At 41.1% G+C, this 12582-nt stretch overlaps 1 protein-coding gene across 2 annotated transcripts in view; it reads right to left on the bottom strand.

Annotated features, from left to right (window-relative positions):
• CARD11 (caspase recruitment domain family member 11) overlaps positions 1-12582 on the bottom strand; it is a 2459919-nt gene that overhangs the window by 2180569 nt on the left and 266768 nt on the right. The gene's annotated exons all lie outside the window — the stretch shown is intronic.

Here is a 12582-nt window from a genome sequence, read left to right as displayed (position 1 = left end):
CTAGATATACCCTTTGAGTGATTTAATTTTCCTTTATTTATTTATTTGTAATGCATTTTGCATTTTCACCCCACTTGGCAGTTCTCAAACATGGTTCACTGCATAAGAAAAGAAAGTGAAAATTTTAATTTGGGCTCCTGTCTGTGATACAAACGAGCCTGGCAGCAGTGCGTGGCATTCAGCATAACTTCAGGTGTCCGGTTACTTCCCAGTGATCTTACACAATGAGAACAGGTACTGCCGGGTCTGAATCCAGTTTACAAAGAGGGTCAGAATGCCATTTGTCACATTTTCCTTAAGAATGTGACAATAAATGCAAATGAGCATCATACGTTTATTGCAACAAATATGCTATAGAAGCCCAGTATAATGTTTTAATTATGTTAAACATGACAATCATATTTACTTTATAATGCACATGCAAAGGTATAAAGTGTACAATATTGTTCTTATAATTGTTATGAATTATCACATATCATAAATATGTGCTTGTGTATGTAACCAAAGCCACATCTGGATACATATCAAATGTGTTAACAAACACAAATACTGCCATTTGTATAGAAATGCATTCCCATGACTAAGTAAAGTCACTGGCATACAGGTATCACTGAAGTCTTTCTCCATCCTTGTTATATTACCAGAACTCCAACTGCCATGTTAAAAAAGTAGGTTCTCCTGTGGCACTGAACGTTAATAAGCAAGTTTAACATTTTATCCTTTTTTTCCCCATGGGTGCTGCTACTTAATTATACCAGTGTGAAACTCCCAACAGGTAATATATACAAGTCATACCAGCCTAGAAGCCTACATATTTTTTTATGAATCTGATGGAAACATTTAACAAAACATAGTTGTAAATGAAACAGCCCAAAGAAATGGTCTGTATGCATAATAAGGTTTTGCAGAGAACTGTCAAAGTTAGGATGTTAAATTTTGGCAAACAAAATAGAACCACATTTACTTATGCTTTTAGGGAAAACTTTTGGCAAATTTTTAGTTAATACTATTTCATTAGCATAAGTTGTGAAATGGGATAATCTGTTAGTACAGCAGTGACAGCTACTTACAAAGACTCTTGCATGTGACAGAAGCCAAGAAAGAAATACATGATATAACCTGATCATATAGCTGCGTTCTTAGTTAAAAGTCTTGGTAATGAACGTTCCCAGTGTAACAAGACTGCCTTTGGTAAAAGGAATGCAAGGTCATTATTTTGGCAAAAGGCAAAATTTTTGGTTATAATTCTTAGCATACTCATGTTCTAGCTAAAATGCACTGCCATTAAAATTTCTGCACTCCAGTATGAGATGTAATATCTCACTATTTACCATCTAAAAATGTCGCTTTCTTCTATGAAAAGTGCCGGATACTTCGATAATGTGGGGAATGAAAATGGCTGTTAGTCATTGTCAATATGCAGACAACTTACAGTTCCAAAGGTACTGTCGAGAAAAAAAACATAAATGTAGATTCATAGATTTATTGGTCGGTACTAGGCTAGCTGGCCTTGCAGGCCATTTTAAACCTACCCAGTTTCGTTTTTGTGCTTGAAACAACCTATCCTATTTGGATACAGATTAACTTTACCCATCCAGTGGTTGATATTTATATATTACCCTTTGAGTGAATAACTGGTGTCATACCACAGATAATATGAGGGGACTCGAGCATGGAATAAAGTATTTAGGAGCTGTCTCTGTCCATTAGTAGTACGGGGCAGTCCTGTGGTAAATTTTCTGTTCCCCACTTTGTTTTATGAGGATGGGGAGTCTGTTCCAGAGCAGTGCTATCCTCTGTAAAATACACCTATCCTGCCAAACAGTTCTGATGATGTTGACAAGAGGTTTAGATCCCCAGAGTGAGTATTTCTTATGCCATTTGACTTGCTGACATGCAGTAAATCCATCAGTAATCGTTCAAAGGATGCCTTCTATTGGTTGGAGGATTCCTTGTGTACCAACCATAGGTCACCTTTTAGCCATCTGTAGGTTACTATATACAATGACAAGCTTTGAATCGGTCCATGTAGGACGAGTTGTAACCTTTTAGAAAGGTATCTCTAGTTCGTTCAGTTTGATGAATTCACAAAGGATTCAATAATGCATTTTTTAGCATTTAGTTTCAGTCCATGATTTAGTACCAGTTATTTATTTGGGACAGAACTTCTCGCAGGATGGCCAAGTCATTTGAGGATGCAATGACTGCTCCTAGCTTACAGTCATCTGCAAACATAGTCAGCCAGAATCCTTTGGTATTGGCTTTTACTTCAGAAAAGTAGATGTCAAACAGGCATAGCATTTATTATATTAGCACATAATATTCCTTAGGCATAGCATTGTCAGAATGTTTATTATATGGTCCAGTTATGTACTTTTGACATATGTTTATCCTACGTTGCAGTTACACAACTGATCTACACATTATGAAGAATTTTTAGCTTTTCATTGTGAAATTCTTTCCAAAATAATGCTTCAGGGTCAATGTGAAAAATTGCATTTTTTGACAGATCTGTGAATCTTCAGTCATAAAGCAGACCATGTCATATCCTTACAAGTATTACTATAAATTCTGAAAAAAAAAAACTTACAATACAGTGGCAGTAGGGTCAAATGACCGAACATCCTTTAAATCACACTGAATAAGCAAACCCCATAGAGATGGACTTCACTGCTTACACCGTTCCCTGATCATCTCCTGGAGATGGGGTGCACGTGTTTTGGTCAGGTCAGGGGAAGATGTTAGTCTTGAAGTCCATAAGATGCATGAGGCTGAAGAATAAGTGTGACTACAAGTTTGATTCTGATGTGGCACATGGGACGTAGAAGACAAGAAGAGAATATTTTCATGACTACAAATAATTACAAACGAGAAGTGTGTTTTTCTTTTGTTTAGGTTACATTTTTGCATCCTAAGCTTTGGCTAGTGTCCCAACTGTAAGATGCCAATAATATAGGGGTGGAAATTGTTGATGACGCATGAGGATCTGAGCTATTAAAGAAAATATTTTTTTAGATCAAAATGGAAATCGAACACAGTCTTGACTTGGCTGTCTCAGAAAGCTGCAACACTTTGTAACTGAGTCATACAAGAATACACTGTGAACCAGTCCAGTTTAATTCATCTGTACTTTTAAAGTAGTTTTTCCCTGTGCAATGCTGAGGCTTTACACCTTTCAGCTTCTGACACAATAAATAGGAATATTTAAAATAAAAATAGCAGTTTGCTAAGTATCACCAAGACATAAGGGAAAAGGCATTCAAAGTTTAATCTTAAATGTCACACAGCACAATCAAGTACTAAATGATGCTGTGTGGCCACTGCTGTGAATAAATGTGATCTTAGCTTTCACTGACTCACTGGAAGAGTTTGGTGTTAATCTTTTTTTAAAGTACAAACATACAGAAACAAAATATCACTTTAAAATTCCCTCTGGAGAAAAAAGACATCTCAGACGCACACTGAAGCAGAAAATGAAACAGAAAAGGGGAAACAAATTTTGGAAGAGAATTGATTTCTTTGCACTAATAAAATGGTTATAAAAGGTTCACAGTTGTTTGCAAAGGCTGCAACTGTTCAAAAAACAGAATACATTGGGGAGCAAGGAAAGGCTGTTGAAACAAAATGTCCAAACATTCCTGAAAACACTGTAGCTCTTCACACTGTACCTCTTCACAATGGTTAAGTGCACTTAAACGCTTATGGCTACAACACATAATGAAGCAGGAAGTGAGCAAATAGTATTCAAAAGGCAACTTCTCTTTCTGCTGCTTAAACGTGACTTTTCTATCTGTCAAATGCAGACACTGCAGACGCATGCTTCCAAATGCAGTCATGAAATGAGAACAGTGAAAACTTTACTCACTTCAAGTTAAAGTCAACTGATGGGACCGCAGATTTGCAGTTTAAAACTAAGGTATGCCGATGTCTTACAAAATAAAAATGATTAAAGAAACAAAGTCAAACATGTTCAAAAAACATCAGATCAAGTAAATATAAATAAAAGGACAAAACTTATAAAAATATATGTTAATGTTAAGAGTTACTCAAAAAACTGATCCAAGGTATAGTAGTGGCAACTCCTGGAGTGAGGAATTTTGTATTATTTATCAAAATATGTGTTGCATAACCCCTATCACTTGTGCCTAAATACATATCCCCCCCCCCCCGCATTGAGTATTACTTAAACACCCTTTTTGTATTATTATTTATTCAACATAGATTCATGTGCTAAGACAAGGAGGTGAGACATTTAGAAACTTCTGTACATATACAAAATCTAAGGGCCAGATTCAATAAACCCTACACTAAGTGCACAAGATATGTATTCAAGAACATTCTTATCACATTTTTGTGCTTTCTAGTCATTTGGAAAGATTACACTAAGTGTACATGCAGTCTACACTTTGTGGTAACCTTTACAAATCCCTGTCATTATCTAAAACTGCAAGAATATCAGCAGGAAAACTAAAATTAGGAGGAAGAAGGTGCGAGTTATGCTTGTGTTGTCTGTTCACTCAGAATTCTGTACACTTAGTGTAGGCTTTATCGAATCCCGGGGTAAGAATATGTTATTTAAATAATAACATACATAGCATGTGCTTTATTTAATGCAGAAAAATGACTTGCTCAGGGATGTGGGATACAAGACAAATTCTACTGAGTTATGCCGTTATGTAAGAAGATGCATATGCTGAGAAACATATCGTGGATGGTGCTGTTAGGAACGTATGATGGAGCCGCAGGTTAAGAGTTAAAAAGTCTGTGTTTATTTTAGATGCTTAATGATAAAGTGCAGGCTTCATACTGAAGAATGCAGTTATGGTATCAATGTCTGGCATTCTGATAGTCCAGCAAAGTGATATTTTTGGCAATGGTATGCAAAATTAACTAGTGACAGTGCTGGATTACGAGTCCCATGGGGATCAAGTTTGAATTTATAAAGGGTCTATTTATTTGGTGTGAGAGTATCCTAAACTGGCAATGGAAGCAGCAGGACCATCTTCTAACATGCTGATCTGGAAATGTAGCTCCACGTGCATTCTTCTTACTGCACAAGAATAAGAAGGTATTTCAGATAGAAAGAATCTGTGCCATTCAATGCAATATACCTTAATGTTAACTCCGAATTACATCTACCACAACATTTACTGAACTATTCTGCTGTAACACAGATATGCAAACTTACTTATGCTCAGAAAAAGTTTCTAATCAATATATTTCTGCTTCTAGCCTCTTTCTTTCTTCTCCTCTCTCTCTGAATATATCCACCCCTCCATCTGTGTATAAACAGGGAGACACAGTCTATTTATCGATCTAGCAATTCATCCTTTTTATCTACAGACGGACACATGCACGCACACACACACACAAAACACGCAACACACATGCAACACACATGCAACACACATACACACACACACACACACACACACACACACACACACACACACACTTTGAATTATATAAAACATTATTACTATTTACATTATTTCAATGGAAATTTGTTGGGCACCAAAGTCAAAATACGGTATACTTGTTATGGAATATTGGTATATAGACGTGTGTGGAAAGCATAACATTACTTTCACATCATTGGAGATAAACTCAATCACATACATAAATAGTACAGTTTTGTACCTACCATAAATGTAGATGTCCGATAGATATGCAACTGCAGTCATAACATATGGGTTGTCCTGCCTCAGGCAGCCCTCGGTCGGCCGGATTCCAAAGTCTGGGTCCGACGTCGGCTGATGTCGCATTTCTCTCCGACGTCAGAGCGGCTGGAGTACATAAACATCAGCCGACGCCATTTTCTTCAGTGTTTCTTGCCCCAGATGCCAGGTGCCCTCCAAGGAAGGCTGAAATTAAATTGGAAGACAAAAACAGGATTCCAGACAAATAAATGAGCAATAAACAGATACCCCATAACAGATATCCCCAGCTAAGAGAAACAGGGATAGGAGTGGACCCTAGGCATAGAGGGGTATGGAGGGAGGGAAAATCCGACTGCAGTTGCATATCTATCGGACATCTACATTTATGGTAGGTACAAAACTGTACTATGTCCTTCAAGAATGCAACTGCAGTCATAACATATGGGTAGAATACCATAGCTTAGCTGGGGAGGAGGAATGCTCTAGGAAAAGGATGGTGTGGCAATCAAACCCTGCAGGACTGCTGAAGCAAAGCCTGCTCTGGATCTGGAGTATAGAGGGTGATTGTAGTGTTTGGAGAATGTATGCACGGAGCTCCATGTAGCAGCTTCTAGAAAGTCCTTAGTAGGCACCCCTCTTAAGAATGCTGTAGAGGTGGCTGTAGCTCTGGTGGAATGTGGTCTGACATTGGCTGGAACAGTCTTTCCATGAAAGGAATAACAGAATCTGATGCAATGTCCAATCCATTTTGAAATAGTCTGTTTTGAAATTGCTTTTCCTTGGACTGCAGGGGCGTAAGCTACAAACAGTTGGTCAGACCTTCTACTGGTCTTGGTTCTGTCCAGGTAGTATCGAAGTTGTCTGTGAATGTCCAAGGTATGTAACAGTCTTTCCCCCTTATTCTCAGGATTGGGGAAGAAAGCAGGCAGATGAATAGCTTGATTTAAAGAAACCCTAGATACCACCTTTGGCATAAAAGTAGGGTTGGTCCTTAATGAAACCCTGTCTCTGTGGAAAATTATGAACGGTGGCATTGCCATTAGGGCCTGTAGTTCTGAAACCCTTCTTGCTGAGGTAATTGCCAACAGGAAAGCTGTCTTCCATGAGAGAAATTGCAAGTCAACTGAAGCTGCTGGCTCAAATGGAGGTAGAGTCAGTTTTTCTAGGACAAAATTTGAGGTCCCAGGCTGGCACTGGAGCCTTTCTTGGTGGCTTAATGTTCTTGATTCCCCTGAGGAATTGCCTTAGCAAAGGATATGAAAAGACAGGCAGATCAGTGTTATATCTAGCTAAAATAGCTGATGCATGTATCTTTATGGAAGAATATGAGAGTCCATTCTTTAGCATATCTGCCAAATATTCCAGGATGAGTGGGATGTTCAATAATGATGCATCACGTCCCTTGCTGGTATTCCAAATGCTGAATCTCTTCCATTTTGCTAAGTAAACCTTTCTGGTGGATGGTCTTCGAGCCTCTATTAGTATCCGCTGAACTTCCTTGGAGAGAGATAGGTTGAGATTATTCATGGGATCTCCCAGGCTGTTAGCTGCAGTGTCTGAAGGTTTGGATGCACTGTTTTGAAGTTGTGTTGAGTCAAAAGTAGAGGCCATTGGGGAAGGGCCCACTTCTTGGTGTGACATATGCTCCGTAGTAGTGGATACCAGTGTTGTCTTGGCCAGTCCGGAGCTATTAGGATCCCCTTAGGTCTCTCTGCTTTGATCTTTAGTAATACTGAGGTCATCAGTGGCAGAGGTGGGAATGCATAGATTTTTAGGGAGTTCCAGTTGAATGAGAGAGCATCTATTTTCCAAGCTTGTGGATGGTATGTCCTTGAGCAGAATTTTTGTAGATGATGGTTGAGGTGAGAGGCAAATAGGTCTACTTCTGGCCTGCCCCATGTCGAAGTGAGCTGTGTGAAGATCTTCGGATGTAACCTCCACTCGTGTGGATCTGTGAAATTCCTGCTTAGGCTGTCCGCCAGCACATTGTCTTTGCCTGGAACAAACTGGGATTGTAACTGAATGTTTAGGCTCAGTGATTTTTCCCAAAGATGCATTGTCAGTCGGCAAAGGGGGTAAGAATGGGTGCCCCCTTGCTTGTTTATATAACACATCACAGTGGTGTTGTCTGTCCGTATCAGTAAATGGCCTTGCTGAAGTTGGTGTTGAAAAGCCTCGATGGCATGCATTACTGCCAGCATTTCCTTTTGGTTTATGTGCAGATGTGTTTCCTTTGGAGACCATTGTCCTTGTATACACCTGCCTTCCATGTGCACCCCCCATCCAAGGTCTGAGGCGTCTGTGGTCATGGTCTGTGTTATCTGTGGTTTTTTGAATGACATACCTGTGTTTGCCTGGCTTACCGAGGCCCACCATAGGAATTCCTTTTGCAGGCATGGAATGAGCGGTATGGTTGTCTCTAAGTTGTTGCTGTGCTGAGACCATAGGCTTTTTAGGCACCATTGAAGCTTTCTCATGTGTAGTCTTGCCAATGGAACCAGGAGAATGCAGGATGCCATGTAACCCAGGGCCTGTAGGAATCTCCTTGCAGTCATATGGGTAAGTTTTGCCAAACCTTTGAAATAATGAGTTAACTTCTCTTGCTTGTCTTCTGTTAGGTAAGCCATTTGAGAGGCTGTGTCTAATTTGGCTCCTAAGAAGATTATTTGCTGGGATGGCTGAAGTCTTGACTTTTGGAAGTTGACTGTGTATCCCAGAGCTTGAAGTAATCGTATGACATAGTCCAAGTTTTTTGTCAACATCAATTTGTCGTCCGCTTGTATGAGGCAGTCCAGGTACGGGTAAATTTGGATCCCCTGGAGCCTGCAATGAGCAATTACTGAAGCCAGGCATTTTGTGAATACTCTGGGTGCAGTAGATAAGCCAAATGGCAATGCTGAGAATTGATAATGCTCTGGCCCTGCAAGAAATCTGAGGTATCTTCTGCAGCTGTGTCTGATAGGGACATGCAGGTATGTCTCCTTGAGGTCCAGAGTAATCAGCCAAGACCCCTTGCCCAGCATGGGAAGGAGTTGCTGTAGAGTCAGCATTTTGAACTTTGGTACTATGAGAAAGGTGTTTAATGCGGACAAATCCAGTATTGGTCTCCACTGAGATTCTTTTCTTGGAACAAGGAACAGTCTTGAGTAAAACCCCTGGCCTTGTTCTTGTTGTGGAACTCTTTCTATTGCTTTCATCCGAGTCAACAGAGAGATTTGCTTGATAGCCTCTGCCCTCTGGTTTTGTGGTAGGTTTGGCATGCCTTGTTTTCTTGGTAAGGTATGAAAATGGAACCTGTAACCTCGGTCTATAATGTCCAAAACCCATTTGTCCTTTGTCAGTCTGTGCCAATTGTCTGCAAACAGAGATAATTTCCCACCCAAGGGAGCTTCTATTTGTTCCCTGGTAGGCGGAAGTAGAGGAAAGTCATTGAGATTGTGGCTGTGGGGCAGGTGAAACCCCTGTGTCACTTCTTTGGTTTGCTGGATGCCATTGTCGTCCCCTGTAAGGACCTCTGTATTGTCCTCTTCCTCGGCCACGTCTATTTTTACCCCTTTGAAACTTTTCTGGATTAGGAAAGGACCAGTTTTTTGAAGGCCAATTCCTACTGAATCTGGGGGGTTGAACCTGGAGGAAATCTTTCACCGTCTGAACTGATTTTGCTTTTTCCTCGATGGACTTTAACACATCCTTAGCATTAGCACCAAAAAGCTTGTTCTTTTCCAAAGGTGCATCCAGAAGTTTTGCCTTTACATGATCTGGTAGAGGTTGATCTTTTAACCATGCATGTCTACGAATGACTGCCCCTGTCATAGCTGCCCTACATGAAGCTTCCAGTGCATCATATCCACACTGCAGGAAGTGATTGCTTACTTGCTGAGAGTTATGTACAGCTTCCTGAAAAGACTTCCTGTCTAAAGGATCAGGAGAGGCCAATGTTTTCTGAAAATCTTCTAACAGGAAATCCTGATATTGTAACATATGAAAAAGGCAATTCAAAGCTCTCATAGATAAAGTAGTGGAGGTGTAAACCTTTTTCCCCATCTCTCTAATGACCTAGCTTCCCTGTTGGAGGGCAAAGGATTTTTAGAGGTGGAAGCTGAAACACCTTTAGGTCCCTGGGAAATAGTTTCCAAATCAGCAGTATGGGCCCTGAATAAATGGGAATGTGTTTCTGGGACCCTGTAATACCTGTCTGGCTTGGCTGGAGCAGGAGGGAGAGAGTCAGGGGTAACACTAGAGTCAGAATATAAATCATCCAAAATGTCAAGCACAGGAGGAATAGCTAAGGGCCTGTGCTGGGGCTTTTTAAGGAAAGTTCGAAGGCGCTTTCTGGAATCAGAATATTCCTGGCCTTGCCACTTGAAATGTTCCCTCATGGTATGCAGAACTTCCCCAAAAGAAATATCCTCAGGAGGGAGGCCGAGGGATGGAATCCTCTGCATCCGAGTCCTCATAGGTCTGGAAGAGCTCTTCCTGGCCATCAGAGTGGACAGAGTCCTCAGAATCTTCATCTGAAGGAATAGGGTCAGAGGGTTCAACCCGGGGCCTCTTATCAGAAGGAGGCTGGGATCCTCTCTCAGGATGGGCCTGTGAACCTCTAATCATAGCAATTAAGTCAGCAGCCATAGTCATAATTTGTGTCTCTGGAGTAGGCTGAGGTAAGGCTTTAGCAGAAAGATGCTTGGTCTTGCTGGCCGCCTTAGCCCTAGTGTAGGCCTTAATAGACATGGCCATGGGAGGCCTAGCAGCTCCACGTGCAGGAGTGACCTTATCTACAGCAATGGTCTTGGGCATTTCCTCGGTTTCGGTATCCGGAGGAAAATCAATAACTGGCGTCAGAGTGATATCCGGAATCGGAGTCGTCGGTAATGCGGTGTCTTCGGTTCGGAGCGGTGGAAAAACCATCTCAGGGGGAACCGGAGCACTCGCGGTAGGTTTTGGTGTGGAGTCGGTGGTAGACGCGGGCCGAGGATGTCGGCCCCAGTCTTTTCGTTTCTTGGGAGTTTGCGATGTCGGAAGCTCCGACGGCATTGTATAGGCAAATTTTTCGCCGAAAAAATCTTCAGCGAACTCCGCCCGGCGCCTGAGAGTGCGCTTGTTGAAGCGAGCACAGGCTACACAGGCCGAGACGTCGTGGTCTGGGCCAAGGCAAGGAAGACAGTAAGAATGGAAATCCTTATGAGGTATTTGTTTACCACAAGAAAGACAATTGTTAACTTTTTCAGTAATTTCTGACATCGGCTGAGGCAAGAAAAGGTCCCCAATGGGGTACTTAGCTTTTTTGATGGCTTCGGAATCGAAGAATACAGGAGCTGACCGACCGGCACTTGCGAACTGCTTCTGCTTTGGGCACCGCGCGGCAAGAAAGACTGAAGAAAATGGCGTCGGCTGATGCTTATGTACTCCAGCCGCTCTGACGTCGGAGAGAAATGCGACATCAGCCTACGTCGGACCCAGACTTTGGAATCCGGCCGACCGAGGGCTGCTTGACGCAGGACAACCCATATGTTATGACTGCAGTTGCATTCTTGAAGGACATCAACAGCAAAAAGAGATCCATAAGCAAAAGTCTGCAGCACTGAATTAGGTATATAAAGCAGAAGAAAGATGTATGTTAAATTACTTATTTATCAATGCAAAGCCAGTTCTACCATGAATACCATGTTGCCAAGTTGTCAGACTTTTGTTAGTCATGTTTTGCATTTTCCAAATAAAGAACACTCAAGTTTTTTTTTCTTGAACTGTACATAAATGCATACTAATTGTTCATGACTGTTTCTGTTTTTCTTGTTTGCTGTCTTTATTGCATGTTTTTCTTATACCGCGGTGGTGGTGCCGCGGTAGTGTTGTCGCCTCATAGTTAGATGTTGCCCGTTCGATTCTCAGTTAGAGCGTCTTCTGTGTGACGACATGCGTGAACGGCATTCCTTCGTTGAAGGTTGTGTGTTAGGCCCGGCAAGCCAGCACGTAAAACTCTACTGCCAATCATTAGCGGACCGGAGTTCACCTGTGGCGACCCCTAACCGGGAAAAGCCGAAAGAGACAAATTGCATATTTTTCTTAAGTACTCTGTATACCATATAGTTGCCTAGATGTGTTTTTGCAGACTGCCTTCATTACACCCAGATGAAAATGGAGAAGCCACTCTAGCGAAACACTCTCCTTGCAGTAATTAGATTTTAACTTCCTTTTCTATTCTGTATCTCTTGAACCCATGCCAGATGTCCATGTAAAGGGGAAGTAAATATTGTGGGAAGAAATAGCCATGGAATTGTTATGGCTAGGCTTGTATAGGCCCTAGGGCCGATAGCCTAGTACCTACCTATGAACATTTCTTATGTTTGTTAAAGGAAAAGGATTCCCCACATAAGCAGCAAGACAGCAAGATCAGTAGTCGTAAAACAACTACATACACATTTTGCGAAAAATTAAAATGTGTCATACCATTTTAGGAAAATGCAATATTATTTTTATAAACACTTTTACTACATGAGTCGGAAGGCCAGCTGGTTCAGATGCAAACCGCTTGAGACCAAATTGTCAAATTCAATGTTTATAGTAGCTGATTGCTATAACTGTAGGCACTATTCATAAAAACTGTACCACAGAGAAGGGCTGGTATGCTCTAAAACAGTGTATCGAACACATAGGAGTTTATAAAACAAGCTATAGAATAGGGTACGACACTGGATGGATTCTTATCTCATTGTGTAGTCACATTACTCTGTGTACTAAGCACAAATGCAAATTACCACCCCTCCCATCAAAATTCAAATATAGACCCCCAGCTGATCCCAATGGGGTAAAGTATGGAACTCTAGCTACATACAATTATATGGTGCACACTTAGCAGAGCAGTAACTTCCCTTCCTTCCTAATTATGTTGCTGATCAACATATCAGCACATAAAAAGATACAC

The sequence above is a fragment of the Protopterus annectens genome, chromosome 12.part0, assembly GCF_019279795.1.
Source record: "Protopterus annectens isolate FY-2018-M chromosome 12.part0, PAN1.0, whole genome shotgun sequence".
Lineage (NCBI taxonomy): Eukaryota > Metazoa > Chordata > Ceratodontiformes > Protopteridae > Protopterus > Protopterus annectens.
The sequence above is the reverse complement of the archived record's forward strand: the minus strand, read 5'-3'. Positions and strand labels throughout refer to the sequence as shown.